General features: G+C 43.4%; 1 pseudogene; it reads left to right on the top strand.

Moving 5' to 3' along the window:
- The first annotated feature begins 9308 nt into the window (after positions 1-9308).
- LOC132652508 (histone-lysine N-methyltransferase EZH2-like) lies at positions 9309-10245 on the top strand (annotated as a pseudogene).
- The last annotated feature ends 839 nt before the right edge of the window (positions 10246-11084 follow it).

Below are 11084 nucleotides of genomic sequence, written 5' to 3'. Positions count from 1 at the left end.
CATGGGCAGCCAGCATCTTCCCAGGCATACATACATATATTTACACGTACGTAGACACATACTTAAATGCATAGAAAGTGGGTGAATTGAATGTAGTCTTCAAAGTCACTAGATAGTTCAGGTGGACCTTGAACTCCTGCTCCTCCAGCCTCCACCTGCTGGGATTATAGGTATGTGACACTGGTTTCAAGTGAAGATATGGATTGTGGTATAGCCCAGTGGTAGACTGCTTGCTTGGCATGTGCAAAGCCATGGGTTTAATCTCCAGAACTACAAAACGAAAGGGTTGGGGATTAAGTCAAGCTATTGGTTCTTCTGTTACTGATGTGTCCACTCCCCCCCTTTTTTTTTTGCAATATAATAAAAACTGTGTTCTTTGTTAGAAACACAATCAAACCATAAAACTCTCATTCTATGCTTGTACCTCCCACCAGACCCAGTAAACTCTAGACGACACCTATCTCCTAAGGAGGCTGGAAATGTTAATGTCGAGTGTCCTGATGCTCACATTATTTATCTGCGCTTAGAAAGTTGGGGATAGGGCTAGAGCAGTGGTTTCCCAACCTTCCTAATGCTGCGACCCTTTCATACAGTTCCTCATGTTGTTGTGACCCCCAAACACAAAATTATTTTCATTGTTACTTCATAACTGTAATTCTGCTACAGTTATGACTCCTAATGCAAGATATCCGATAAGTGACCCTTTTAAAAGGGTTGTTTGACCCCCGGAAGGGTCACAATCCACATGTTGAGAACCACTGGGCTAGAAAGATGGCTTTAGTAGTTAAGAACACTGCTGTGGGGTGGGAGATATGTCTCAATGGTTAAGAGCACAGATTGCTCTTTCTGAGGACCCAGGCTTGATTTCCAGCGCCCACATGGCAGCTTCCAACCAGTGGCTGTAACTCCAGTATAAGAGAACATGACACCCTTCTCTAACCTCTTAACTCTCCTCTGGCATCAGACAGACTTGTACATAAGCATTCAGCCAGGCCAAAAAAAAAAAAAAGTCTACACACACACACATTGGGGTTTTTGTTTGTTTGTTTGTTTGTTTGTTTGTTTTTGAGACACATACTGGGTTTTTCTGGGTAGCCTTGGCTGTCCTACTCACTTTGTAGACCAAGACAGCCTTGAACTCACAGAGATTTGCCTGCCTCTGCCTCCCCAGGTGCTGGGATTCCAGGTGTGTACCATCACACCCAGCTTACACATATATTTTTTAAGTGCACTTAAGTTTGGTTCCCATCATGCATGTCTGAGAGCTCACAGCCACATAAAACTGCAGCTCCAAGAAAGCCACTGCTCTTTATATTTATACGGTAATATAAAAATAAATCCTAAATATTATTTTTAGATTTATGTGTATGGTACAGACCAGAGTGTCTCTGGTCTCTGCCAAAGCAAATTCTCTCAGCTCCTGAGCCATTTCCTCAGCTCCTAAAAATTATTTCTTGAAAAGAAGATTAGCGAGGGCAGTGAGATGGCTTAGGATGCTTGTTGTTAAACCTGCTGACCTGAATTTGATCCCAGGACACGCATGGTGGAAGGAAGGAACCACTCCACCAAACTGTCCTCTGATCTCTGCATGTGCACTGTGACACACACATGCCTGCACTTACACTCTCACATCATATACACATAATAAATATATTTTAAGTTGAGGCTAGGTTTTTATTTTGTATTCACTTAAAGGTTAAGATCTAACTCTACTGTTCAGCACACCATAATTACTTCCACTCGTTTTGAATGTGAAGATCAAATCTGTGCAGCAAAACTGCAATTGCTCCCTTTTTCCGACAGCAGATGGTGCTGTTGAGCATTTGTAATTTGTAACTGTAAAAATTTGTAATTCTCAAATAGATAGTCATCACATGATTCCTCTATCTCAAAGCATTGGAAGTTAGGGAACCCTAAAAATATTTGTAGATTAAAATTTAGTTATGATGGGGAGGTGACTTGGCAGTCAAGAGCATTAACCTAGCGGACCCAGGTTCAGGTCCTAGTACCTACACAGTGACTCACAACTATCTTTAACTCCAGTCCTAGGGGATTCAATGCCTTCCGTGTGCACTGCACACATGGTGCACAGACATACATAAAGCGAAATCACCTGTACACATGAATGGTTAATTACACTCAAATATTTTGTAATATGCTGTGGACATACCTCAGTGGTAAAGCACTCGCCTAAGATATAAAAACTCTAGGTTTAATCCCTAATGCGTGTGTGTGTGTGAGAGAGAGAGAGAGAGAGAGAGAGAGAGAGAGAGAGAGAAGAGAGAGAGAGAGAGAGAGAGAGAGAGAGAGAGAGAGAGAGAGAGAATTGTGTCAGGGCATGAACATGTAGCTTAATGGGAATGACTGCAATGGCGTGAACCAAGCTCTGGGTTCAGACCAGTACACATACATATGCACATCAATCCATTACACATTCAACCCAGTACACATACATATGCACAGAATACATGCATATGTAGTATGCTCACATATGATAAACCTGTGCTCTACATGTTGGTTCATATTCTTTAGCAGTTCCGGAGATCAGACAGCCACATTATTACTAGAGCAAGCCCTCTACTACTCTGTAATCTCAACTCTGGACCACATCTTTTGTTGTTGTTGTTTTTAGACAGATCCTCATGCAGCCAAGTCTGTCCTTGAGTTCCTGATCCTCCTGCCTCCACTTCCCAAGTGTTAAGATTTCACAGAGGAGCTGCAGAGATGGCTCAGCTGTTGAGCACACTGTCTGTTCTTGCAGGTTCAGTTCCTAGCATCCACATGGTGACTTCCAACCACCTGTCACTCCAGTTCCAGAAGATCTAACACCATCTCCTGGCCTTCATGAGCACTAAACACAGATAGTTCACAGAGTGCATGCAGGCAAAATACTCATTGACATAAAATAAGAGTCTTTTTTAAAGAGTTGGATTTGTAGGGCTTGAGGTATGGCTCAAGGGTTGCTTCATGCTCATCCAGGGATCCAGAGTTTGGTTCCGAGAACCAAACCTACTGAGCCAGCAGCCTTACAGGATCCAAAGCCCTCTTCTGGCCTATGATCTGGAGGCGATGGGACCTGGGAGAGTGGAGTTGATATATGAGGTGGATTAAAGTCTCATGCAATAGCCAACTTTACTCAGAGCATCGGGGAATTTATACTCTGGGGGTTAAGAAAGGTCACACGAGAAAAGTTCTCATGAGTTCAACCTGTATACAATCACAAGGACAAACCACACATAGCAAAAATATGTTCTTCCATAGAGGCATATAAACAAATATCAGTAGTCAGTTTTAATGAACAATTTGAAGTGAACTCACTCCTGTCTACTGTACCTGGGAGGAGCACAAAAACACACTCTCAGAACAATTCCATGTTTTGAAGAAACAGGTCGCAAGACTCTTGTCTTGTTTTCTGGGAGTTTTCTTACATCACATTCTATTCACGTGACTTCATTCTTGGACTATGTTCTGACATGCGGGCATCTGCACACACATGGCATAACTCAGACAGACACACACAGATACAATTAATAAGATAATTTAAATTTTATAAGATTATTTATGCCAGTGAGATGGCTCAGTAAGGAAAGACATTGCTGTTCAATCAAAAGCCAGACAGCGAGGCACAGGCAGATATTTCCAGAAACTTTGGATACATCAGGCACTGCTCCAAACACTTATTTAGAGTAAGACCAGGGCCGATTCAGTGATTAAGAACGCTTGTTACTCTTTCAGGGGACCACAGTTCAGTTCCCAGCACCCACATCTGGTAGCTCACAAACACCTACAATCCCAGCTCCAAAGAATCCAACAACCTCATCTGTCTGTGAGGACAGGAACAGTTGACGTACACACATAGACACACACACAAGTAAAAATTCAGTTCAGAAACAAATACAACCGTACGACAAAGTCAACCATGGTGTGCTCAAATCACCTTACTAACTTTGGGGGCCACTTGGGCTGCTCTCCATGGTTCTGAACCATGCTTACTCATCAAGACTCAAGCCTACCTCACTAATGTTCCCTGTAAATTCTCCTATGCTGGCAAGCAAAGACAAGACAAAAATGTCAATAAAAGAAAAATGGAGAGCCAGACGCAGTGGCACATACCTGTAATCCCAGCACTTGGGGAGGTAGAGGCAGGCGGAGCTCTGTGAGTTCCAGGCCAGCCTGGTCTACAAAGCAAGCCCAGGATAGCCAGGGCTATTACACAAAGAAACCCCGATTTGAAAAACAAAACAAACAAACAAAAAAAGGAGGAAGAATACAAGAGAAATACACTTTCAAATTATTTTCAAGTAGGTTTAGCTATCTAGCCTGGCCCAGTAATGCACTTGTTTAGTTCCAACATTTGAGAGGTAGAGGCAGGCAGGTTTCTGTGAGTTTGAGGCCAGCTTTGTCTACATGGCGAGTTCTAGGGCACCCAGGGCTACACACAGAGAAACTCTGCCTTGAAAAACAAACAAACAAAACAAGTTTTAGCTATCTAATTTTGGTGACAAACACCTGTAATTCTTTTGGGGGGAAAAGGGTTTGGGTTTTTATTATTATTGTTGTTGTTGTTTTGAGACATTTTCTCCTTGTAGCATTGGCTGTCCTGGACTCACTTTGTAGACCAGGCTGGCCTTGAATTCACAGAGATCTGTCTGCCTCTGCCTCCTCGAGTGCTGGGATTACAGGTGTGCCACACATCTGTGATTCTAATGTTTAAGAGGTGGATCAGGAGTTCAAGGTAGGTCAGGTCATCTTCAACTACCATCAAGGATTAGTCATTGACTCTGAGTTACAAATAATGAATCGGTGTTGAGGGAAGGAAAGAAATAAAAGCAATTCCTCTTGGAGTCATTTAACCAAAAGATGGTCCAGATTTGAATTCTCTCCATCATGCCGCCTGTGTCTTCTGACCACTGTTGGTCTGTGTGTGAGTCTGAATCCTTGCCTGCATCTCTCTCTGTCCCTGCGTGTCTGTCTGTCTCTATCTGTTCTATGTGTGTCTGTCCCTAACAAAGGGTTTGCTTTGTCTTTGTTGAACAGCATAGAAGCATCATGTGGAGAAGGAACGGGACACTTTAGCAGAGTTTTATGAGGAAGTAAGTCACTATTTCCAACTGATCTGAACTGACCCAGATAGCAATCATCATTATTTATCAACCAGTATCCATAAATGGGTGCTTTCAACCTTTATGGAAGATATTAAGTTGCTTTCAACTTCTATATTTTCTACTTTCAGCAAATGACACATGCATTATCTATGTTGGGCATGGAAGAGTACATAACTTATTACAGCTGTGCATTCGCTGTAACTAGGCAAGGCTGTAAAAGTTGATTACATGGGAAGTCCAAGGCAAGTATTGTTATTTGTTATATTTTTCTCTTAAAGCCAGGTTAAACAAACAATTTGACTACACAGTAGGCAGGCAGTAGGCTGAAGATTTAGGTGACTGTAAGGTGTATTGTTAACTCTGTGAGGTCCAGCAAAAGTTCCCGACTTTTAATGTATGAGTTATTCTCAGAATATTTTACTGCCACAAGATACAAAGAGTTTGAGGACAGACTTGGCTATTAACATTAGGTTAAACAAATGCAAACAAAAAGCTTAAACAAAAAGAAAGTTTTAACTAATATCAATGTTACAGCAAATTAAGTTGTATATCCCCTACTCATACCCATAAAAGACTACTGAAAAAAATATTTTTTATTTTTAAAAGTTAATTAATTTTATGCCTATAAATTTCTTTCTGCAGCCAGGTGCAGTGGTGCACGCCTATAGTCCCAGCACTCAGGGAGGCAGAGGCAGGCGGATCTTTGTGAGTTCAAGGCCAGTCTGGTCTACAAAGTGAGTCCAGGCCAGCCAAGGCTACACAGAGAAATCCTGTCTTGGAAAAACACACAAACAAACAAAACAAAAATGGTTTCTTGCTTCATGCATGTCTGTGTACCATGTTTGTGCCTGGTGCCCATGGAGGTCAGAAAATGGTGTTGGATCTCATGGAACTGGAGTTACAGATGGTCATAAAATATCATATAGGTGTTTGGAACTGAACCTGGGTTCTCTGCAAGAACAACAAATAACTAAGTGATGGTGGTATACATCTTTAATCCCAGCACTCGGGAGTCAGAGGCAGGCAAGTCTCTGACTTCAAGGCCAGCCTAGTCTACAGAGTTCTAAGATAGCCAAGGCTAGACAAAGAAACTCTGTCTCAAAAACAAAACAAAACAGAACAGAACAGAACAAGTACTTTTAACCACCGAATTATCCCTCCATCCCAGGAGAAAAATATATTCTGTACAAGGCAGTGTTAAGATGTTTAACTCCGTGAAGATTTAGAGATGTGGTAAAGGAGGTGCCGTCATCTGCTGGGTCTTACTGAAATTACTGAGGCTGTTAATTATCTTTAGTAATAATCCTTAAAGTTTTGTGGAAGCCTAAGATGATAATGTATATTTAAGACTTACATGTAGGGTTGGAGAGAGCTTTCAGAGGACCTGAGTTAAGTTCCCAGCACCTATATCAGGTTCTTCATAATTGCCTGTAACTTCAGCTCCATGGGACACACTCTTGTAGCCTTGAGGGTTTGAGACAGGCCCTCATATAAATAGCCCAGGCCCGCCTTGGAGTCCTGATCTTGAAGCCTCTATGTCTAAGTGCTGGAATCACAGAAGTGTGCCACCATGCCTACTTCATATAGCTATTCTTGTTGCTTTTTGGAGACTGGGTCTCACTGTGTAATCCTGGCTGGTCTTAAACTCACAGAGATCCACCTGCCTCTGCCTTCCTAGTGCTGGGATTAAAGGTGTACAATACTACACCAGCTTTGACTGTTTTGTTTTTTTTTTTACCACAGGCTCTCACAAAGACTTTCAGAACCAGATAATCCCTGGCCAAGAAACAAGAGCAAATCGGCCCTGTTCCCCAAGGCTTAGAATGAAAACTGCCAACTGAACTAGGCAGGATCCATGACAAGACACTGCAGGAGAACCTCCGTGGTTCTAGAAGGAATCAGGTGTGGCACATTCGTTTATTAGTGATGTCGACAATAACTTTGTTGTTGTTGTTGCTGTTGTTTGGGGATAGGGTCTCATGAATGCCAGGCTAGCCTTGAACTCACTGTGGAACTGAGAATGATCTTGAACTCCAGATCCTCTTGCCTACACCTCCCAGGTGCTAGAATTAGAGATGAGCCATGCACATCCTCAGCTGTCACTCTTACCACTTCACACTGAAAATGTCTACACTGTCTGCTAGCTGACATGTTTACTGGGAATCTGATTTTTCTCTTTCTTTTATCTATACCAATGGGTTGGTTTAGTAATGTGTAGAACATTTTTAAACATCATTTTATGAAGGCTGCCGTGCTTTGTACTCAGTTGGGTCATGTTGAACACCCGGTGGTACATTGAAGGCAATGAAGTCCAGGCAGTGGTTGCTGGATCAGGGAGAGGTGCATAGATGAAGAATGATCATGGACCAGACTGGGAAGAAATCTGAAAAGGGACCAATTTGCTGGCAGAAGCATGTAAAGTCAGAGTACATGAGACTGGGACAGCTCAAGAGGCTCAAAGGCTGATGAAATAAAGACTATGTTTACTTCCAATCATCAGAAAATTTTGGAAAAAATGGAAACCTTAAACCAAGAATGGAAGCAGCGAAGGATTCAGCCCGCACACATCATGACTTCTTGTACGGTGACTTGGATTTTCCAGCACAACACTTCCTGTTAAAGATCCTAAATTTGGGGAGACTCCTGGGAGTCTATGGGTGTGACCCTTGCTGAGACTCCTAGCAGAGGAGCTTTAAGTCATCACCTCCTATAGCCAGGGGGGACTTCAGGAAAGGGAAGTGGACACCAACCCACCCATAGAACCTTCATCCTAAAATTTGTCTTGCCTCCAAAAAGTATAAGGATGGAGCAGAGATTTTGGTAATGGCAAATCAATGACTGGCCCAACTTAAGACCTACCCCATGCAGGAGAGCTGACCTCTGTCACTATTAATGATACTGCACTTTGTTTGCAGACAGGAGCCTAGTATAACTGTCTTCTGAGAGGCTTCATACAGCAGCTGATAGAAACAGATGCAGACACCCACAACCAAACAATGAGCCGAGGTTAGGAGTCTTGTGGAAGGATGGGAAGAAGAATAGAGGGAGCTGAAGGGGTCAAGGACACCACAAGAAGACCTACAGAGTTGACTACCCTGGGCCCATAGGGGGCACACAGAGACTGGACTAGCAACCAAAGAACAAGCATGGGCTGGACCTAGATACCCTACACATATGTAGAAGATGTGTAGCTTAGTGAACATGTAGGTCCCCTAACAATGTGAATAGGAGCGGCCTCTGACTCTGTTGCCTGTATCTGGATCCCTTTCCCCTAGCTGGGCTGCCTTGCCAGGCCTCAGTGAGAGAGGATGCACTTGGTCCTGCTGCGGCTTGAGGTGCCAGTGTAGGCTGGTACCCTTAGGGGCCTCCCCTTCTTTGAGAAGGAGGAGGGGAAATGGATGAAAAGGTGTGAGGGTGGGACTGAGAGGAGAGGGGGCTGGGATCAGGCTGTAAAGTAATTAAATAAATAAATACTCATTTAAAAAAAAAAAGAAATCAACCATGTGTGGTCGAGCTGAAAACAACAACAACAACAACAAAAAAAAACAATAAACAAAACCCTGAACCCTGTATGCAGTTACATCAGTGCCCATAATGTGGTTTTGGTCTCCCTTACAGCAGAATTTTATGGTGGAAGATGAAACTGCTTTACATAACATTCTTTGTATGAGGGATGAAGTTATTGACTGGGTGGCACTTTCACCAAAGAAGTAGTAAAAAAATATGATGAAGAAGTGCACCCCAAACATAAGTGGGCCAAATGCTAAGTCTGTCCAGAGAGGGCAGAGCTTGCATTCCTCTCATAGACTTTTCTGTCGGTGATGCTTTAAGTGAGACAGCTTCCTATGGAAGGGGAGCCCTTCCGTTCAACACCCAACACACATAATCGGAAGAACACAGCAGCTCTGGACCACAAGCTCGTGGACCACAGTATCACCAACACGAGGAGGGAGCTAAGGAGTTTGCTGCTGCCTCACTGCTGAGTGGGTAAAGACACCACCCAAACACCCAGGACGCTGCAGAGGAGGACGCCTTCCAAACAACCATAGCAGACCCAGCACCCCCACCATCAGCACGCTGGAGTCAAAAGATACAGTGACACACAGGGAGGATGGAAACTGAGGGAGAGAATAACGGTAAAGAAGAGCAGAAAAAAGAGACTTCCAACTCCTCTGAAACAAATGCTTATGTCAAACACTAACAATGAAGAGAAACGTCGACCCTCCTGAGAATGTAGAGTGGAGTGGGGCTGAAGCCTCAGTGTTTAGAGTCCTCGTTGGTACTTACTGTGATAAGTTTTGTGCTGTTGTTAGGCTAAATTGGACCAAAACCTTTAGACAAATGTATGCATTTAGAGTCAGAGTCCAGTATAATAGCACGTGTTCCCACTGAAATTGTGGACGCTCCTCCAAGAAAGAACAAAAGGAAACACTGGCTGTGGGCTGCATGTTGCAGAAAAAAACTGAAAAATGATCAAAGCCGCTACCCTGGACATTGGTGCAAAACACAGCACAACAAACACCAAGAAGCGTCCATGCTACCGGGCTGTCTGAGAGTGTGACCCGGACCTGTGGCCCTGACCTCTTTCTCACATGCGCAGCTGCTGACCACCAGGACAGTAAAACAACAACAACAACAACAACTGTGTCCTGTGAAAACTAAAGTACTCGGAGGGGCCTCTAAAAAGCACTGACTGCTGATACCATCTGATGTGGCTGGCTGGGGGAACTTTACCAAAGATCCTGTTCAGAAAAATGAATTTATCTCCGAATACTGTGGAGAGATTATTTCTCGGGATGCAGCCGATGAAAAGGGGGACGTGTGACAGATACACATGTAGCTTCCTAGTCCACTTGAGCCATGATTTTTGTGGCGGACACAACCCACAAGGGCGACAAAATTCATTTTGCTCATCATCCAGTGAATCCAAACTGCTACACCAAAGTTATGATGGTCAACAGTGATCACAGGATAAGCATCTTTGCTAAGAGAGCCACCCGGACTGGTGAAGAGCTGTTATTTTGGTTACGGATACAGCCAGATGGATGCCCTGAAGTATTCAGGCAGTGAGAGAGAAAGGGAAATCCCTTGGCATTTCTACCTCTTCTCCTCTTCCCTGAAACAGCTGCCTTGGCTTTAGAAACCTTGAATACTGTGGGCAATTTAGAAAAAGAAAATGCAGCTTGAAATTTTCAGTTTGCAAAGTAAGGTAACAGTAATTTATGGAAGTGGGTTAAAAAAAAACAACGTTTTATTGCCTTCTCAGCAGCTGCAGAGCGTTTAGTGCCAGTGAATGTTTGCAATAATGCAGTACAGTACACCTTTCGACTTTGGATGAAGAATACCCGAACTTGTGAAAAGAAGTCATTTTGTGCATTTGTTAGGTTTGATTTACATTTGTTTGTATGGTACGTGTGTGAGGTGTGTGTGGTGTGTGTGTACGTGGGGGGATATTTGTGAGTTGGTATGGGGTATGGGTGATGTGTATGGTGTTTGTGCTGGATGGTTTTATTATGTCATCTTGACACAAGCTAAAGTCATCTGAGAAGAGGGAACCTCAATTAAGAAAATGCCTCTATAATAATAAATAATAAAATGCCTCCGCAGCTGGGCACTTTCTTCGTTAGCTACTGTGGTGGTTTGAATAGGAATGGCCTCCACAGGCTCATGTATTTGCATGCTTGGTCATTAAAGAGTGGTGCTATCTGACAGGGTTTAGGAGGTGTGGCCTTGTTGGAAGAAGTGTGTCACCGGGGAGGGCTTTGGGGTTTCAAATGCTTGAGTGTCTCTTTCATTCCTGCGGCCTGCAGATCCAGCTGTAGAACTTTCAGCTCCTCCAGCACCATGTCTGCCTGTGTGCCACCATGCCGCTGATAGACTAACCTCTGAACCTATAAGCCAGCCCCACCGAAAGGCTTTCTGTTACAAGAGCGGCCACAGTCAAGGTTTTTCCTCACAGCAATAGAACACTAACTACAG

This window comes from Meriones unguiculatus, chromosome 2, assembly GCF_030254825.1.
Source record: "Meriones unguiculatus strain TT.TT164.6M chromosome 2, Bangor_MerUng_6.1, whole genome shotgun sequence".
NCBI classification, from domain to species: Eukaryota; Metazoa; Chordata; class Mammalia; order Rodentia; family Muridae; genus Meriones; species Meriones unguiculatus.
This window is presented reverse-complemented; position numbering and strand designations above follow the sequence as displayed.